The 4,950-nt window shown below is 44.3% G+C and overlaps 1 pseudogene; it reads right to left on the bottom strand.

Annotated features, from left to right (window-relative positions):
- Window positions 1-3,152: 3,152 nt before the first annotated feature.
- On the bottom strand, window positions 3,153-4,402 carry LOC143647681 (glycosyltransferase 1 domain-containing protein 1 pseudogene; annotated as a pseudogene).
- Window positions 4,403-4,950: the final 548 nt, after the last annotated feature.

The following is a 4,950-nucleotide window of genomic DNA, read 5'->3' as shown; positions in this document are numbered from 1 at the left end:
TGGCATTGAGCACCTTGCCACTTGCATCTTGGCCATTTGTGAATCTCCTTTGGAGAAAAGTCTAATGAAATTTTTTGCCCATATTTTTAAAATAAGGTTGTCTGTCTTTCTGTGGTCATTTCTTTCTGCATCTCCAAAGTCCTGGGCTGAGCTGCGAGTGCTGAGATGAGGTATGCTGAGCTGCTTTGGCTGTGCTATGTTGAGTTCTCTAATTTAAGTACCAGACAGTTAAATCAAACATCATTCATTGTAGCAGGCATGTCTCCTAGCTGACTGCAGATGTAATGAGCAACAGATCAGGTTCAAGTACCATTGGCTCATGTCCACAGCAACAGAACTAGGCACATTCACCTGGCCAAGTTGTCACCTGAATCTAACTACCACGCCATCAAACATCAAGATTCAGTTTGCCAAATCCTCTGCCACTTTAAAACAAGTGTTGCCTTTCTTCTACTTGGCAATGATACATTCATAATTTCCATCTAAAACCTCATCTAAAGTATCTTTAGCATCCCATATTTCTACCAACAGTCTCTTCCAAGAAATCTATGGTTTTTCCATCAAGCTTCTCAGAATTCTTCCAGAATCCTCCCCTTATTCATTTATAAAGACATTCCAGCATTTTTGGCATTTGCAAACTGCAACACCAATCTAGGTACCAAAATCTGTTTCAGTTTGCTAAAGCTGCCAGAGTGCAATATATCAGAAATGGGTTGGCTTTTACATTGGGGATTTAATCGTTTACAAATGTACAGTTCTAAGGCCATGAACATTTCCCAATTAAGGCATCAAGAGGAAGATAACTTCTCTGAGGAAAGTCTGAGGGTATCTGGGTTTCCTCTGTCACATGAAGTTATTTGCTGGTCCTTCTCTCCTGGGTTCTTGTTTCAAATGCCCTCTCTTTCTTGTGGGTCCTTTCTTGCTTCTCTAAGGGAATTTCTCTCTAAACTCTCTCTTTGTATTTCTGCCTTTTATTCTTTCATAAATGGCTTCAGGAAGAACCAAAACATATCTTAAATTAGGTGGGCCACATCCAAATATAACCAAAAGGTTCCACCACAGTAAGTCTGCACTGCAGGGACCTTGACCCCTTTATCCTTCCACTTTGTCTCTACGCAAATGGAACAATTATTCTATTACTGTCCCTCCCTTGTATATCGAGACAGATAACTTTCTCTAAGTTTCACAGGTTCACGGTCAGAGGAGAATTTTGCCTTAAGGAACACCATGCCTGTAATTGAATTTTTTTTTTTTTAACAGCTGATGGTGACACACTTTATTACTTTTAAAACTGACCCGTTCCCAAAGTGCATTTGGCATGTGTTCATTTTTATACAAGACATAAATGTGCAACATACAGTGGAGTTCAGGCAGCTATTGTGTCATTCAAGGAGGAAGAGGGTGGAGTTTCCAAACCATAGCATTTTATGAACAGCTCAATATAAGACCCTGGATCTAACAATTAATGCAGCCTTACAAATCCCTGATTTATAAGGGACCTCCCTCAAGGCTCAGGGCTCAGGGTTTGTACTCCCCCGCCTTGCCCTCTGTTCTAGTTTGCTAGCTGCTAGACTGCAACACTCTAGAGACAGATTGGCTTTTAATAAAAGGGGATTTTTTTCATTAGTTCTTCAGAGGAGAGGAAGCTAACTTTCTGCTGAGGTTCTTTCTTATGTGGGAAGATGCAGGGTGATCTCCGCTGGCCTTCTCTCCAAGCCTCTGGGTTCCAACAACTTTCCCCGGGATGATTCCTTTCTGCATCTCCAAAGGCCTGGACTGAGCTGCGAGTGCTGAGATGAGGTATGTTGAGCTGCTTGGGCTGTGCTACGTTGAGTTCTCTCATTTAAGCACCAGCCTATTAAATCAAACATCATTCATTGCAGCAGGCACACTTTCTAGCTGACTACAGATGTAATCAGCAACACATGAGGTTCACAAGCCATTGGCTCATATCCACAGCAATAGATCTAGGCACCTTCACCTGGCCAAGTTGACAACTGTATCTAACTACCACACCCTCCCTACTCCAGGACAGGGAAGACACTGTGTGTCCATCAGGGCCCAAGAAAACATAAGAGCAAGAGATTTAAAAAGGGCTCAAAATCCTTCGTGCTTGATGAGTGCCACTGCTTCAGCTAGCTTCCTTTAGAAAGAAAGTCTGTTCCATGATGGAGGTGGCAGAATCAAACAAAAAGACATGGTATGGAATCTAAGCACTCTGTTCTCATCCCAAGTTATCAGATTAAGAAGTTTAATTTGAGGCTTATTCTTTTTAAAAAAGCAAAGATATAGGGTTTTGTTCATTTTGTTTTCTGATCAAAATGTAAGGGTGGTTCTTGTCCTGATGCTGCCTGAGCCCCTCCAGGAGTTGGAAGCTTCCAAATGAACTATTTAAGAAAACATTTTCTGAGAAGGCCACTGAAGCCTGCCTTACACTCTCTGGCCCCTCCGTACCCCTGGCTTCCCACCTCTACAGGAACAATACCAGCCCCACGCATTGGCACTTGATGGCTTTGCTATTCCTCTGGGGTATTCCCTGGGTGAACACAGCTTCAGGGAGAATAGACACTACTGTGGGGACATGTTGATCCAAAGGGGATAGTGCTGGTGCATCACCAGGACCAGGGCAGACCAAGCCTGAATGCCATGACCTGCAAGTCCCTGCCCTGCAATGGGCCAGGCAGTGGTAGAGTACTCCAAACTCCCCCTAGGCCCCACACTGGGAACCTCCACCTGGGCAACTGCCAGTGTGAGAATCTTCTAGGCTACTGCTAGTGTGCTCCTTTTTCCTATCTGGTTTTCCAGTCCGCATCCGCTCCTAAGCAGGCCAGCCTGGGGGTAGTCTGCGTGCTCTCCCAGACACTAGTGGCCTCCTGCCTGGTTACTGGAGAGGCACACCTGCCAGTATGTGCTGTCAACACCCACAGGATTGCTACTGTTGGGGCCTGGATCTGTTACATCCCATTAGAATGTTCTGTTGTTGCACCTGACCTTCCTGTTTGCTTCTTAACTAACAATTGTGAGTATGGGCCATTGAGAAGACAGGTGAGAACTGCCTGCCATTGTAATTGCTTAAAAACAAGCTTCCACTGTCTCCATGGAAGTCCTTAAGAAGCCAATCAAATTCCCTCCCAAATTCCCCTTAAAAATAGCTACTCCTCCCCAACCCTAAGTGGCCACAGGAGGAGTCTCTGAACCTCCATGAGGATAGCCTGGTAGAGGGTAGTCAAGGTGTTACTTGAAAGCCTGGAAGGTTCTGGGTGAACCTGGTGTTCCTTGTGACCAAATGACCAACCTCCATAGAAGAGGTGAGAAGGGTTGATTAGCCTGAACTGGACTGGACTGGCCAGGTGGCCATGTCTGGTGATGTCAGGTTGGAGCTCCAAGAACCAGCTGGCAGAAAACAGTACATGGTGAAGGCTGGCTTCCATGCCCAACTCATCACACCAGGAATGGTATGAGCTTACATACTCACTTTTGCTGGCTATCTCTCTAAGCAGGATTGCCAAGGGTAGCCCCTTTGCCAGCTGAACAAACTCCTGAGGATCTGAAAACAATACCCCTCTAGCTCCATGTCTCACCACTGTGGCATTTCCAGGAATATTCCTTGCCAACAGGGTACTTTTGAATCCATTGCTTCCAGAATTTCAGTAACATGCCTTCAGAAATGTAACTATTTACTACCATGAAGCAATTTTTCATGACCCTGTGGAGGTTGTCTTGGGACATCTCTTTGACCAGACATACCCCAGCTGCCCTTCTCCACTTTGACTTTTACTTTCCTTATAAACACTGGATGAACTTCAATCACCAGCTAAACATTGGACTTTTCTCGATGCCATTCTGAAAACACATGCACCAAAAATAAAAGGTCTTTCACTTGTCCAAATCCATGTATCAAAAGAAGCATGTGTAGATTATTGGCACTTTATTAATCCCTGAGTGTTGAAGAAAGCTGTTCCAGCTTAAGATGGCATTTGGGTATTGTTGTAATTCCTTGACTCTGGACATACATCTTATTCTTAGGATGCGACCATTGCATTTGTTCCATTTCCTTCACTGACTTGTTGAAAAACACAACAACTCTGTCTTCTTCAAGAACTTTCCCCATCACCGTGTATGTTTCTCTCTGGTTCACATCTTCATTCAAATTGGTTCCACCAAAAATGATCCCAAAAGAAATTTGATGACCTTGCATAAGTCTGGCTCCCCTACAGTGATGAAGGGCCAAGGCCACCCTGATGTTCTGGTGATTAAGTTTGCAATTTCAGATGAGCTTTCAAAGCCAAAGGTATCTTTCAGAATATACACATGACCTGCAATTTCTACATGGACCCGACCCTCTGGCCATGAAAGGATTGCTCATGTGGGGCTGTAGCACCAACAAGAAGACAAGTTGCATGTCGCCAACCTGACATGGCCATCGACTGGGCCCGCTGCAGCCCTGCAGCCCAGGAGGAGACTGTGCTGGGGGCAGTGGCCTATAACTGATTTTGATGAGCCTTTGTAGTTAGTACTGTTAGTTAATGATTTAAAGCTTTTGTGATATTATGATGGAATGGATGTATTTTCCATATAGAAAGAACATGTCTTTTGGGAGACCAGTGGATAGAGTGTGTTGGTTTGGAGCTGCTATGTACCCCAGAGAAAGCTATGTGCTTTTAATCCATCCATGTGAGTGAAGAACTATTACAGGTGGGAACTTTTGGTTCAATTGACATATGACCCACCTAATTCAAGGTGGATCTTGATCTTTTTCTGGAGCCCTTTATGAAAGGATGAAAGGCAGAATCAAAAAGAGTGAGTTTAGAGAGAAATGCCTTGGGAGAAGCAAGCAAGGACCCACAGGAGCTGAGTGAGAAAGAAGCATTGAAACCAGAACACAGGAAAGAAGGACCAGCAGACATCACTATGTTCCTTTCTATGTGCCAAAAGAACCCCAGATACCCT

The sequence above is a fragment of the Tamandua tetradactyla genome, chromosome 10 (assembly GCF_023851605.1).
Source record: "Tamandua tetradactyla isolate mTamTet1 chromosome 10, mTamTet1.pri, whole genome shotgun sequence".
NCBI classification, from domain to species: domain Eukaryota; kingdom Metazoa; phylum Chordata; class Mammalia; order Pilosa; family Myrmecophagidae; genus Tamandua; species Tamandua tetradactyla.
The sequence above is the reverse complement of the archived record's forward strand: the minus strand, read 5'-3'. Positions and strand labels throughout refer to the sequence as shown.